The following is a 15,444-nucleotide window of genomic DNA, read 5'->3' on the forward strand; positions in this document are numbered from 1 at the left end:
TGGCTCAAGGTAAGAACTTTAAAGGGACTACGGAAGTTCCCTCCTGTTCATGTGCTATGAGCAAGGTCCCAGAATTGTAGATCTGTTGTGATGGGTATATATGCAGAAACTGAGCCTAATCCTGACCCAGACCTTTCCCCAGAATGCTTAATATTTCCATGGGCTACCCTCCACCTTGCTTAGATTACTCACTATATCCAGGATCATTTGCTTTTCATTATAAATCTGATTACAAATGCCATTAAATTTTCTAGAGACCCTACTGTGCAGCTATACGTAGTGTCTCGACTGGATATAGGCAGAGTAGCAAAATCATCATTTTGGTGACGGCACCCTGGCCTAGCTCCTGGTGTTTAGTTATTTTATCCAAAATGGAGTTAAAGTGGTGTGTGTGTGTGTGTGTGTGTGTGTGTGTGTACTTAGTGGTGTGGTGTGCTATATGAAAAAGGCACAGAACTGATGTTTGCTTCTATAGCATTGAGTGCAAAATCAAGGCAGGAAATGTATTGAATGCAAGGGCTGTCTGTATGTTTGGACAACATGTGGCACAGGAACGATTGACATTGCAGGCAGCACAAGGGCTGTGAAAAAACAACAACCACCCATATCATCAGAATATCTTTCACCCTTCTGCTCTGTTATCATTTTTAATATCCTGTATGTTTGCATAGGAATTTATGCAACACTGCATAAGCCTCAAGGATAGAGTTACCAAAAAGGATGACACGGGGCAGGCATCCCTGTTCAGTTAAAAGATTCAGAGCTGTCACCAATTATTATTAATTTGGCCAAAAGTTTGTGTTTAAAATAGATGTTACTGCTTGTGGATAAACTCCCACCATAGCAAGTTTTGGAATCATAGCTCCTCAAATAATTGGTCCAGTACATAGTAGATATTTTTTTGTTCCCCAAGTACAGAAGCAGGTAACGGGTAATTGGAATAGAGTCTAAGTGCTAAAACCCAGTGCCATTATACTGAATGACACTCTATAAAATAACATCTGTCTGTGTGTAACACATGCTTAATTCCTAGCATGCTGCCAATCTATAATGAGCACTGTATATTGTAAGCATTCAATTCATGAAAAAGAATGAAGAGCAAGTAGATTGCCTTTGTGATTTAATTCAGGTACAAAAATAGATGCTCATTATCTCACTTGACTCTGATGTATTTTAATAAAGAAGTTTATCACAAATCTATCTATTAGCTTACAGCTCATGTTAGCTCTACAGTTTAAGTTTTCATTTAAAGCCCATCACGGTGGTAGCTGATGCCCTGATTCAGCTCTCATTAAAGTCAGTGGAAAGACTGCCATTCAGTTCAAGTTGGAGTTGAGCTGAAGTTGGAGCTGGCTCTAAGTAGGGCTGGACAGAATGTGCAGACAAATCATTTTTTCCCACAGAAAAATGCATTCTGTGAATTCATGTCAGAAAAAAAACAAAACCAAAAAATTTACAATTTTTTTTTGTCACCAAATAATTAAAAATAATTTCATTTTTCAGTTTGGCCATTGAACCAAAAAAAAAAAAAAAAAAACCAATGGTCCATACATCTCTAGTTGTATGTTGCACTCAGCTTTGCTTTGTACTTTTGAGTTGGACCACAATGAAAACCTTGCCTTTTCTCTGTTACCCCATCTCCCCCATGCATCCTGCCCCAAAGAATTACCTGAAAGGTTCTTGACAAGATTTATATGTGACATAGTTAACGCCAGCATCATATCAAAATCTATTGGTGTTCCCTATAGTTACAGATGTCACTAAGCTATTTGTTGTTGAACTGATATCAAAGGAACTCAAGCTATTGGTATGAAGTATGAACTACCCAAAATCATCAACCTGGACCAGATTTTCAGAGATGGGGTTTTATGACCCAACATCTAAAACTTGCGAGTCTGGTGAAATAGTGATGAGATTTTATCTAATTTTAAATAAATGCCTGACTGGCTGCTAGACCATTTTAATGTCAAAATCTAGCCTTGCTTTTGTTCCTTTATATTAGTTGACATAATATAGTTTCAGAAGAATGCCAGTATATGTTCATATTAATAAGCACAATTATTTGTTCCCTGAATAGATGGCATTATAACAAAAATTGATAATATCTCAATATATTGCTATCAGTAATTACTACAGCCAGAACCTTTGAATAGAACATGTGAATATGTCCAATACAACAACCACATCCTCTATATATGCCATATTTTGGGCATCTGTAATGAGAACACACATTAGTTTGTGCTCAGCTGTTGATTGTGGTATAACACATTTTAGCATTGTTTATAAGATTCCATTGGTGAAAGTGGCTTAGAATTATGCCATTATATCAATCTTGGCATCTTAAGATATGATGGTACAATGCAAGCACACTGTATTACAACTGGAAAGAGTGAGAAAGTGTGGGCAAGCGGGGGAAAACCTATTATTTTGCCGCATTTTTGATGTTTTTGTGCAGAAAAAACAGAATTTCTCAACAAGCAAGTTTTAAAAGGGGATTTTCCCCAGGAAAAAATATTGTAGCCAAATCCCATTTTTCTGATCAGCTCCACAAATTTCTCATTCAATATACAGATTTTCATTTACAATAATCTACGGCTTTTCCTCAGGTATACACACGGAAAATTGAGTGGCATTTTCCAGTTAATGTGTATGTGCATGTGGCATATGCTCTGTGAAGGTCCATGTGGCAGTACTCCAATGCTTATTCATAAAAATGTGCTCATTCTGCCTCCTATTACAAAATAGTCTTCAATTATATCAGCACTTGATATTTTTTCCCATGGGCCCCTGCCTCATTCAGAGCTAGATCACACCTTTTTGGCACAACCCATCATAAGGGCAGTGTACAACTGCACTACGAGCCAGGCACAGAGGCACTATGCCTCCTGGAGCTCCCCAGTTGGATTTACAGGGAGAATGATTTGCACCAGTCTTTTATGAGGTACGCCTTCATATTGCTGGTATGCAAAGGGGTAGAGCTAGGACACCACCACTTATCACTCCTCCTGATCCCTTTTCAGTGAATTGCCCAGGAAGGGAATTAACTTGGTTGCAGCCTCTGCACTCCCCCCAAGCACTTGGCCTAATAACTCTGGACTGCTTGATGTACTAGGGTCATTATGCAGTTGGGATTAACAACGGACAGAATTGCTGATTTTTCTTCTGCTTTCCCAGCCCTGCATGTATTCTGATCTGGCTCCATCACCACATCATGGGAGTATGCCTGATTTCATCATAGGGTTTCTTCATTCATTGCCAATAGGCATCAGGCATCTTTATGCACTGCTGTTTCAAGGTCCCAGTGCAACAGGCTCTAGTTCACATGCATTATCTTCTCTTTGGGATGGCATAATGAAAGCTCTATGGAACAGTCTTTGTAAAACACAGTAATGGCTATATAGGCTCTTACCTGGCTGCTGCTCCTTCTGGTAATTAAAAAGAACTAGTGTACTCTCATAGTACCTGCATAAACTTGTGCTCATCTATGTATAAGCTACTTAAGTCACTGCATAAAATCCTCAGATTTCTGAACCTTCAGCCTGAGCAGGTAAGAAAGTGTGAAGTGGGCAACTAGAGAAAGATGCACATTGTAGTAAGCATGTACTTCCAGTTTGTCCTCTAACAGTAAATTGGAAAAGCTACCAGCTGGATTAGTGGAGTAAGATACAAGTCAACATTTTCCCTTTTTGAAAAGATGAGGAATGATGTAGTCCCATCAGGAGGCGGTGATAACAACTACATGAACAAACAGGTATGTGCCCCAGGCTCCAAGGTGATGATGTAGCTCATCTTTGACACTGAAAAATAAACCACCTGGACTGCATACACAGGAAAATACATCAAATGCAGGGGTGCAGATATTTACTAAAAGATCACAGTAAGAAATTTTGAAAGTATATAATTTATTAATCAGCTAAAGTTGCAATTGGTAGATTTGTTCATTTTTTATTCCAAGCAACATGGTTTTACGCAGTTCTGATTACATTTGCGTCTCTAGAGATTTTCAAAACTTTGCATGTGATGATTAGTTCTCCAGGTTATCTCACATTTCCACACATACCAGCATGGAAAAAAAGACCCTTTTAGGTCATGCTTATCCACACATTTCAAATTGCTCTAACATAAAACAACAAACCAGGCACCCAAACCACACACACCACAATAATTAGTCCTTCAGTCATTCCTAATGGGATTCTGCTGTCTCTTTCTCATTAGAAATTCCTGTTTATTTCCACACTAGCAGTGCACTAACATTTATATTTTTGTAATCTATTTGTTCAGATTTCCCTGGAACGATAATAATTGTTTTCTTCATATTTTATAACATTTTATGTTCTGCTTTTCTTTTTCTTTTTTTTTTTTACTTTGCAGATTCCCCACTCATGTTTTTCAGGGAAATAAATTCATTTTATTTTATCTATTCAAAGACAGATTAGTATTGAAGAAAATAAAGAGCACAAACAATTTGGATTTATATTCATTTGGTCCCTAAATTCCAATGTTGAAGCCTGGAGAAAGGATGGGTATAAAATTTATAAATGCAAGCTGTTTAAATGTTGCCATTATTCTGGATATTAAAAAGACCAATTTCACAAGTGACATGCAAGCAAATTATAATTTTAACAATATACTGAAAAAGGAGTGACCAGATCTCTTTGTTTATTAACTAAATTCCATGGTAAGAGGAAGATGCAGTTCTTACTACAAGGACAATTTACCTGTGACATAAAGGTGGGTGTTAGTGTGACGTCAGTTAATATTTATGTCTGTGGAACTGTATGACTACCAGATGGAAGTGATTGATCATAAATGTGAAAAGGTATTTCCCAGGAGTAGCAAAACATCAAACCTGGCCATCTGGGATCATATCACTAAATCAGGAAAAATCACCTCAGTGCTTTTCAAAGCATATTTTTCAAAGAGATTAAGTAAATGTCAGTCAAATGGCAAAATATCCCCACCATGGTTTTGGAGGGAAAATTAAAACCTTCTTTATACAGCCTAAAGGAACTAAAAAGGGCACAAACACAACTTTTTATTCTTTTGCAGTTCATCTTTAAATGGGATTTAAGAATTTGTCCTTACTGCTTCATAAAGTTGTGTAAATGTCCTTTTTTTTTTTTTTTTTTTTGGCAACTCATTTTAGATTTTGCTCTCTGTTAGCATGAGTTCTGGGAGCAATCCTGCTTTTCCTTAATGCAAACAGCTTGCCAGCTTTGTCTCCTGAGTCATAATTTTTAAACCTAGTTTTGATGGGTAGTTTTCTGTCTCCAGAGTGTCAAATCTGTCATCTGCTGATCACTCATCTGGCCACTTCTTAGCTACCTTGTTTCTCCATCATTTTCAATACTTACTTTTTTGTCTTCCTAGTTTGATTACACTGACTTTCTTTTCTAAAAGTCAAATATGAAATAACACCACACTGACAATGGAAAGTTTACTATTTTTCTCCCCAGGGAATTAGTGTACATTGGGGGGAAAAGGAAATCTTGTGTTTGTTTCCTCACTTGCTGACTAATTTTTGGTAAAGGGCAGATGGAGTGTAAAGAGTTTACAATCTAAGCTAGACAATATAAAGATATCCCATTGTTTTTTTTTTATACTATGGAGAAAAGTTTAGCTATCATAAATATAAAAAACAATAGCTGGGGCCCATTAGCAGTTAAAAACCCAGACTCTGTGCTCATGAGAACACATGAGCAAATTGGCAACGGATACTACATGGGCCAATACGTATCAAGCTGACTTCGGTTTTGCTGGTAGGCATGTCGTTTTAAAAACAATCTTGTAATCAGGGGAGAAATTGAAAGTACATTTGAGGAGAATTTCAGTGACTAATGATTACCCAGGGCAAGGTCTTCTAAGTAAAGGTCAAAATGGACAGCAAAACTCAGCTATGAACTTGGAAACTCACAGCCTCACACACGTCCTCAACTATCTCCTGTCAATTATGTAGACTACATTAATCAAGTTGGCAAGAAGTTAACTTCAAGCTGTACTAAGTGGAATGTTAGTGGCTCACCGTTTAAGCAACACAGTCCTTCGCCACCATAAAATCACAGCATTGTAGCCCTATAATAGCACAATATTCCTGCTGGCAATAGCATACATAATTCATTTTGTTCTTTTTCCAGAACAGAGGCATGTATTCACATGCACCACATCAAATATGACACGTTGTATGCAACAGAAGCAACATGACCCCATTCCATCCAAGAGATGGTCACGTTTTGGCAAGATAACAGCTGCTAGAAGGGGGCTCAGAAAAGTTTATTTTAATTTATAATTATTCTAAAATACAAATCTCAGTTTATAAATGATGTGAAGATCTTTGTGCAGGCAAGTGTTTTTTTTTTTTTAAGATCCACATCTGTACCTTGTGAACATTCAGTGTAATGTAACTGAGCCAAAATTATGCAGAGTATTTTCTAGTTTCAACTACCCCACCCCACAAAAAGCTCATATTTGGCCCATATAGAAAACAGGTTGTCATATATAGGAAACAGTACCACAAATCTCCTATCCTTTACATTTAGTAGTTCCAGGCTCACCCTGGCATTATCCAAAGAACCTTATGGGGTTTCATGGCATAAAACTGGAACTGTTGGGTTAAAGAACAGACCAATAGCAACAATTAGTTACACATTTTGCATGGAACTCAAATCTCCCTTTGGTGAATAAGAAACTGAGTGTTTGGGATGGGAAATTGTTGGCAAGATTGTGGAGATCATCCTCTTTAGAACATGGTCATTCAGGCACTCTTGCAAGGTTATCTAAAGAAATCTGGTGTGCGATCCAGCATATACATCAGAAAGTTTTCATTCAAGAGCAAATTTTTCCCACATAAAAGTGGAGGACAATGGAACTTGATTATAAGTTCAACTAAATAACACAAAAAGACTCAAAACTTTTTGTGAATCATTTTAGTGAATTTTCTGTGGGTTGGAGGGGTCATATTTTACTTTGTTCACCAGTATTTGACTGATTCTTTATTCACAGAAATGTTTGCAAATCCCAAAATGTTCATGAATGTTAGGAAATATGATTATCCATATGAAAATTTGTACTAGAGGTGCAGGGTTGTTGTTTTTTTTTTTTTTACTGCTATTCATTATTCCCTTATTCTAACATTTTTTTAGACAGTTAGTGAGCAGACACAATACCGTATGACTTATGGGACAGGTAAGATTACAACTAATGAATAGGGAATAGTCTGTGAACCATTGCTGGTTAAAAATTGTCCATGATAACCATTTGGCAGAGACTTACAAATAATGAATGAATTTGTAGGAATCAGGATTGGTGGAGTATGAATCATAAACAGGAATAAAGGATAAATAATTTATTTGTAATCAATAATAGAATAACCAACTCTAGTAGTAAAATGAACAGTAACTAGTGGATACTGACCTTTGTCAAGTGACTTGGATATTTATGAACTAAGGCTGGTTAAAAAATTTCCATTGAAATTAGTTTGAAATAAGATTGGGTTGTACATGAAACAATTTTTTCACAGAATGTCTGCTTTCTACAGAACATTTTGATTTATAAAAAAAACCCCAAAGCCTGAAAATCAAAATATTTTATTTTGGAGATGCCGCCAGAATGCCTCATGGGAGTTGTAGTTTGTTTGCCCCATGTCCCCATTCTCCTCTAGGACCTATGCTTCCTAGCTGGACTACATCTCCCATGGTATACCTAGTATTCACCTTTTTTATCTTGACACAAATCAGATGACTGATGCCAGAAAGTAAAGCACAGTTTCTTACCAGCATGCCTTTATGTCACACCATTATTACAGCACTGGAATGCAAAAAAAAAAAATAAAAAAAAATCCTGATACCTGTGACATACTTAGGAGAAATAAATGTGAAACTTGTAAAGATTTGTGAGAATCTGATGCTCAATAACCATTTGGATGTCTCGGAGGGATCTGCGGAGTCCAGACTGACAGCCTCTAATTGGGAAGTTCCAAATGTTTTCCGTGAAGACACAAATGAAAATGTGTTCTTAAACAAATTCATGAAATTGTACCAGGCTCCGTTTTTAGATTCTGGGCAAAATTCTGTGTTATGCAGGAGGTCAGACTAGATAATCATAACGATCCCTTCTGGCCTTGGTATCTATGTAGATGCAAGGCCCTGGGCCAGATCCTTAGCTTTGGCTGAGGAGGACATGGTGCTACGGAGGAATGGCATTCCAAAGAGCTTTTTGCCCTCTTCTGATCCTGAGGCTGCTCTGTTGTGGTTTAGCACAGCCTGTATCAACAGCAGCTGGAGAATGTGGGAACCCTGGTCTATACCCTGTTCCCTGGCTATTCCCTCTATGCCAGTTGCTGTGAGGGTGGTGGTGTAGAAGCTTTAATAGCAACTTTACAATACCTGGAGAGATTCCTAGAAGTCCAGACTAGTAGGTTTAAAGGCCACTTTGGGTTGGTGCAGTAGTACAAAGTAGCCTGACGGTGGGTGGGGGTCAGGGCCTCACCCTACCAGAACTACCTGACCCTACCAGGATGTGTCCAGATAATTTACCATAAATCTATACATTGAAAAAGCACTGTGTATCATTTACTTTGGTTCCTCCCCACACGTGCAGTCTGGTTTTTGTCCAACCATGAAATTTATAGTTTCAGAGCACGGTAGAAGGTGGTGTATGTGTCATGCACAGAAGGGATAATTAACTCTCAGTAGTCAGCAGGTAACTCTCAGTAGTCAGTGTCCTGCCTCAGAATTAGATCTGTCGATAAAAGATTCATGTGGCATAATGGCTCCTATTTGATTCCCTGCTGCGGAACGTTGGCAAGTAAAATACCCCTGGAATCAGTTTGAACTAAAGTAGCTTGTTCGTATAGACTGAATTAAGTTTGATTAAAACAGTTATTCTTCTCATTTGCCTCTGGGCTTTTAGTATTATTACTCACAACACAAGAAACACTGCAAGTCACATAAATTTTAGTTCAAAAATTGATTTTCAGCTGCGTGACCAGAACATACTAAAACAGAACATGGGTAAATTATTACACAAAATAATAAATGCTAATGAAATTTCAGGAGTAATCAGAAAAAATGTACACAATGATTGCCTATAAGGTAAGTTCATCCTTATCTATCTTAAGAGACAGTACAGACTTTGGTGAATTGTTTCTTGGTATTGATTTTGCACTCTTCCTGTAGGGTGATGTTTATGTATAATTTATTTAGATTTACATAAATATTGCTTTCAGCTTTCTGCAGCTGGGTTTTGGTTTCTTGGTGGATTCATGCACTCTTATGATACAAAGATGTGGCAAATATTTCTCCAAAGGAATTTATGTACAAACTGACTCCAATTTATATGTTACAGGAGCAAAATAAACCAAGTCTAAGCCTTCATAATAAATATTCCAACAAGTAATAAACAGATATATTTTGATATTTCAAAATCCTAGTTCATGCTCACAGTAGTGGGAAATTTTAGCAGTTTTGGAAAAAAATGTGAGGAACAGTGGCTTTGTCTGTGCTTGCAGATTTTGGACAAAAACACAGCTTACTAATTGCAATGGCCTTACTTGCAATGAGACTTAGCTGCTCTTGCCCTGGATTAGTGCCCTTTTTGGTATCTAGCCTATTCTTAAATTCTACCAGGACAAGCTCTGTGGGGATGATCTTCTGATCAAAAGGCCTTGCTCTCGTTTGATGAGTCACACAACAGACCTTATCTTACTCTCTATTACTTACTGTGGAATAGGGTGACCAGATGTCCCGATTTTCTAGGGACAGTCCCGATTTTCGGGTCTTTTTCTTATATAGGCTCCTATTACCCCCCACCCCTGTCCCGATTTTTCACATTTGCTATTTGGTCACCCTGCTTTGGAATGAAATCAGGTAGCCAGAACTCCTGTGTCAGACAGGCATGAACAGTGGGTTCCTAGTTATAGTAGTCATGTTCAAGATTGACTATTTAAAAAACAAAGATGTTTATATAGAAATTACAGGTGAGAAAAAGTAAAGAATTTCAAAAAGTTCACAGCAATACTGTGCAGAGAAGCTTTGAAGGTCTATTGGAGCTAGTCTGCACAAAGGGAAAGAAATATTAAAGGCATTAACAACCTCATCTAGGAGACAGACACCTGACTCCACATCATGGATAGATGCATCTCCACTCCTCATCTGCCATTTCAATAGAAATTTTGGCCTAAAGTGTGAGTTGACCCTTTGTTCTCCGACATGTTTAGTAGCCTTCCCACAATGTAAATTCACATCTCAATCACTGTGTGTAGCAGGAGACAAGTTGCAGGTCAGTTACTGCTCGACTATATGCTAGGTCCATTTAAATCTCAACCAGCGTTATCAGCATGATTCTCCATCCATGCAGCTTTGTCTTGTCCAATGTGAACACTTTCTCTCTCTCAGAAATTTCCCTTAGCAAAAAGCAAATGCATCTCCCATCCTCTCATCTAGAGGAGAAGGAAACAATAAACCACCACAACTCCAGATAGGTCATTCAAACACTTCCTGTGTGACACATCTAACCATCCTATGGTGTCAGATTGCAGGGTGGGAGCAAGGCATGGATGTGGAATAACCTGGGCTGACAGTGCTGGGCAGAAGAATCAAGGAAGAGGGATAGAGGGACAGATACACTGTTTCTCAGGGAGTGCTGAGCAAAAGGGCATTTGATGTCTGAGAGGTGTAAACTGAAATCGATGAGATGCCCACATGAGTAAAATGACACTGGTGTGCTTGTAGGCTCACAGGCTTATAAAGCATCAGCAACAACTTCTGCCTGACCTTCTCCCAGGGTGTGGGTTGTTGTTCCCAAGGGACCCTTTGTGGCTATGGAGTAGTGGGATGGAGTTGATTCCTTGTGCACAGATGTGGGAGGTTTTGCTCATTTAAAAGTGATGGTAAAGGTGATTATAACTAGTACATTTTAAAATAATTTAAATAAAGGAGGTTTCCATAGAGAAAATACATGATTTTGAGGATATGTGGCACTTAGACAAGGTACAGACCTTGTGTGAACTCTCTGCATGGGGTGAATTTCACCTTAAATGTGGCACTGATCTTGCAGAAATATTTGGTGGGGCAGGGAGAAGAGGGAGAGGGATAATATAGTCATTAGCATGCTCACCTGTGATAGGAGAGATAAGAATTAATCTCCCTTCACCACAGACTTGCTGTCTGACCTTGGCAAGTCACTTCCTCTCTCTGTGCCTTACTCCTCCCTTTGTCAGACAGGAATAATGGTACTTCCCTACTTCACAAGGGTGTTATAAGGATTACTCCATTAAGAATTACAACCCATTAGAATGATAGAGGTCATATAATACTTCAGGTAGAATAGCATGAAACCCTACCATGAAAGGCTTTATTGTAATGCATGTGTACTACAGGCCACAGGTAAGGTTGCATGGAAAACCTTAACTGTGAATGCATTACTTTGCAATCTTAATAGTTTAAGATGGAATTTTCTTTGTTATCAGCTGTAAAAATATTCAGGTTTCATAGAAAGTAGTCATGTTCAAACCTTTCTCCCTTCCACACGTGCTGGTGCTATCCTTTAATATCTGAATTTTGGGCAAATGCTTCCACCGTCCATCTTGCCAACATGGAGCTGACTTTGGACCTTGTCACACAGCAGACATTGCATGCAAGCATTGGATCTTTGACTCCTCATGACAATTAAGGTAAAAAAGCAGAAAAGCAAGCTATCAGAATATTGAAAAATACAGTTTCTAATTTAAGATGCCATACATAAGTTCCAATAACAGCTTCATAAGAACTACTACTGTATACATTCCCACATGAAATTAGCAAAAATAAAAATCCCAACCAGAGTAAGACTATTGGGCTGGATTAGGCCTCTGGTCATGCACAGTCTCTAAACTGTCATAAACCCTTGATGGTTGGCATCAGCCTCTCCCTAAGCTGAATTCCTAAAATGGAGTGAACTCCTGCCCTATTGAGTAGGTTCTAGAGTTCCTTAGCCCCACCTCATAGTAGGTGCTGGCTAGTCAGAGCTCTTCCCCCCCAACCTGATTCACAGAGGAAACAGGTATTTTAACCCTCTCATGAATCAACTCCCTGGTCCCCCTAGCTGTGTGTGACAGACCCAATTATATTTTGGCTAGGCATCCTATTCAGGTCCCTCCCTGAGAGATTACTGCAAAGATCTATGTAACCCAATTGTTCTGCCTCCAGGTATTGTAATAGCTAGAAGCTGGAAATAGGGCCGGGCAAAATTTATTGAGTGAATAGCTTATTCATCAAAAAATGCATTTTGGTCCATCTGAAACTATTGAATTAGACATGAAATTACAGAATAGTTTGGCCAAAACTTTTCCTTTTTGGGGGGGCGGAGGGATGGCGGAGACTTAGATGCCAGGTGGTGGCAGAGGAAACAGCTCCCTTAGTCCATTGGGAGCACTCACCTAGAATGTGGGAGACCTGAACTTGGGTTTTCATCATGGTGGAGGAGCACCCTAAGCAGTGGGCTATTGCATATTCTAGATCCCAAACAGAGCTGGTTTCAATTAAAAAAAAATTCAACTAAATTTTTCACAATTTTTGGATTTGATTTGACCCGAGTCAGTTTATTTTTTCATTTTTTTTTTGGAACTGCCAATGAACCGGGGGGAAAAATGTCAAGTTAATTGCCCATCTGTAGTTGGAAACAAACTTGCCTATCCACAGAAGTGGAATGAAGGAATTCATGGTGTACGGTGGCAATGGACAAACTGACACTGTCGTTAGATGAAATATTGGAATGCTACATGGTGTGTTATTGCACAGACATTTAGGGCACTCATGAGCCCGCACAGTGAAACCTAAATCACTTAGGTTTGACCCAGATTTAGACTTCTCTCCATAGAGTCCATTAGAAAAATATGGAATTGATATCTAGTATCAGATCATTCATGCTAAGGCTGTGAATGACATGCTTTACTGGGAGTGCTTTGAGCCCCTAGGATATAAAGAAGAACTGATGTGCCCCTCCTAAGTGAAGGCTTAACAGAAAAATCCTGTTTTAATCCCTGTAAACGACCTAATAATTCAGAGTTACCTGGAGAGTGGACCAAGGAAAAATTACAAGGAAACAGATGACAAAATGAGTGCACTTGGAAATTAGGCTTCTACACTTAGGGTCAGATTTTCAAAGCTATCTAGGTGATTTTGATACCCAGTTCCTATTAATTGTAACCTTAATCCTTTAGGCAGCTTTGAATATCTTAGTCTTAAACTTTGTTTTGGGTACATGACATGTTACCTACATTGCACAGTTGTTCTGAAATATTAAATAAAACCCATTTGAAACAAAACAATTTATAGGGGAATCCTCCCTGTATATTTTAGGAACAATGATTACAGGTACTGTAAGTCATTTTATATTTGCTTTCTTTCTGCTTGCTGCTGCACTTACTGTAAGACATATCTGGAACAGGCATCAGATTTGAAATCCTCCCCCCAAAGCAAAACAATTATTTTAAAGCTGTTCACAGGCAGTGAAATGGCACAGTGAACTTATCTTGCTAGAGAATCAAACTCCTGCACAAAGATTCCTATATTGCTACTAGTCAAAATATAGTTCATTATTAGGGTAATTAACATTTTGTTTTGAGATCTCAGCTGAGGTGAGGTGATGTTCCTCATTAAACTATTATTGAGATGCAATGAATTTGACGATATTGTTCAAATATTGAAATGATGAAGTAGATTGTCATCAAAATAAACCGCATATTTTGCATTTTAGCATGGGGCAAATTAGGTGCACTATGTCTCTTCAAAACTAACATATTTGCACACATAATTCAAAGGTATTTCTAGAGGTTTAAATTCCATAGTCTTGAAAATGATTCTGAATAGTGTATGTTACATATGTCATTGCCCATTACCTTTTGAAATCTGTAGTAATCTAAATATTTTCAGAAAGAGGGACAGAGAAGTTTGATAAGGAAGCTTAAATGTATTATCTTTCCTCAAATTTACTCTTCTTCCTTTGCTTGCTATCTGTGTCAGAGCATAACCTTCAGTGACATTGCCTCCGGACACTGATGTGCATATGTAAAAGATAAACGTCTGAAGTACTGCAAGAGAAGATAGAATGAGAAAATATTTTGACATATTCTAGGTTGTAAAGACTCTGCAAATGTTTGTGGGCCTGCATTCTCCAAAATATTTTTATAAAAGGCTTTTGCATAATCCTGTCTAGCACTGTGTGTGGATAGTGGATAAAGGTGCAGACTTGTTAGATTCCCATGAATTTCATCCTCCTTAGGGATTAGCTTCCTAGAGATGTTCTGAAAGTTAATGGACAGTTTCTGCTAAAATAAATAGTGTTGGTGGAGTTGTTCGAGAGGGACTTGGAATTTAAATATTATGCAACCACATTTTAAAGAAGCAATTTATTTTGAGTGTAAAGTGCAATACTGTAGGTTAAATATTTTTTCTTTTCTATCTTTATCTATTGTACATTATTCTAGCTAAAATTTCATGCTAGACAAAAAGGGGTATCTGTGTTTTCTAAATAAATAAATCTCACCTTTCAAATGTTTGCACCCCCATATTGAGTCTAAAAATTACTTTTACGACATTTCTCAGAGGTTGTATTGGGCAGACTGATCCATGTTGTTTTGTATTCATATAGTATTTTAAAATACTTGCTATTTTAAAAAAAAAATTCATGGAAGAAACGGAAAAAAAAATGCACAAAGAATAATGTCAAGTACTTTTACAGTGAGATTTCTGTTCCAGAGTTGTGTGTTAATGCTACTATAAAAATGGTATGGGGACCATCAGGAACATAATTCCTACTTTCTGGTTTTATACAATGCATACATAATGAGGGTGGTGAAGCACTGGAATGGGTTACCTAGGGAGGTGGTGGAATCTCCATCCTTAGAGTTTTTTAAGGCCCGGCTTGACAAAGCCCTGGCTGGGATGATTTAGTTGGTGTTGGTTCTGCTTTGAGAGGGGGGTTAGACTAGATGACCTTCTGAGGTCTCTTCCAACCCTAATATTCTATGATTCTATGAATGAAATAACTACATACCAAAAAAACAAAACAAACCATATAGGTTGTATCAGCTACTATACTGCATAGACTGCACAGACATTTTCTGTTAGGATTACAGACCATTTTCCCTTGGTGGTTTTGTTTTCTTTATGACTGTTTCATTTACATTATTCTGTATGACCCACTGATAACTGAAGAATTTTGCAAAACATACTGGGCTGTCAGGACTTTGCTGTGACGGGAGTGTTAATGAAGTTCTTTTGGGTGGCTCTTGGGAGAAGTTACTGAAGCTAAAAGGCTTATTCACTTTGGACTGATCATGCTAAGAACCTCCTAACAGGTGTTCACCCCCCTCAATTCCCATTGAATTTAATGGGCAATGAGGGGAATCAATAGATTGCAGGATCAGATCCTCAGTCATGAAGCATATTTAGCCAGATCATGAACATG

This window comes from Malaclemys terrapin, chromosome 3 (assembly GCF_027887155.1).
Source record: "Malaclemys terrapin pileata isolate rMalTer1 chromosome 3, rMalTer1.hap1, whole genome shotgun sequence".
NCBI lineage: Eukaryota > Metazoa > Chordata > Testudines > Emydidae > Malaclemys > Malaclemys terrapin.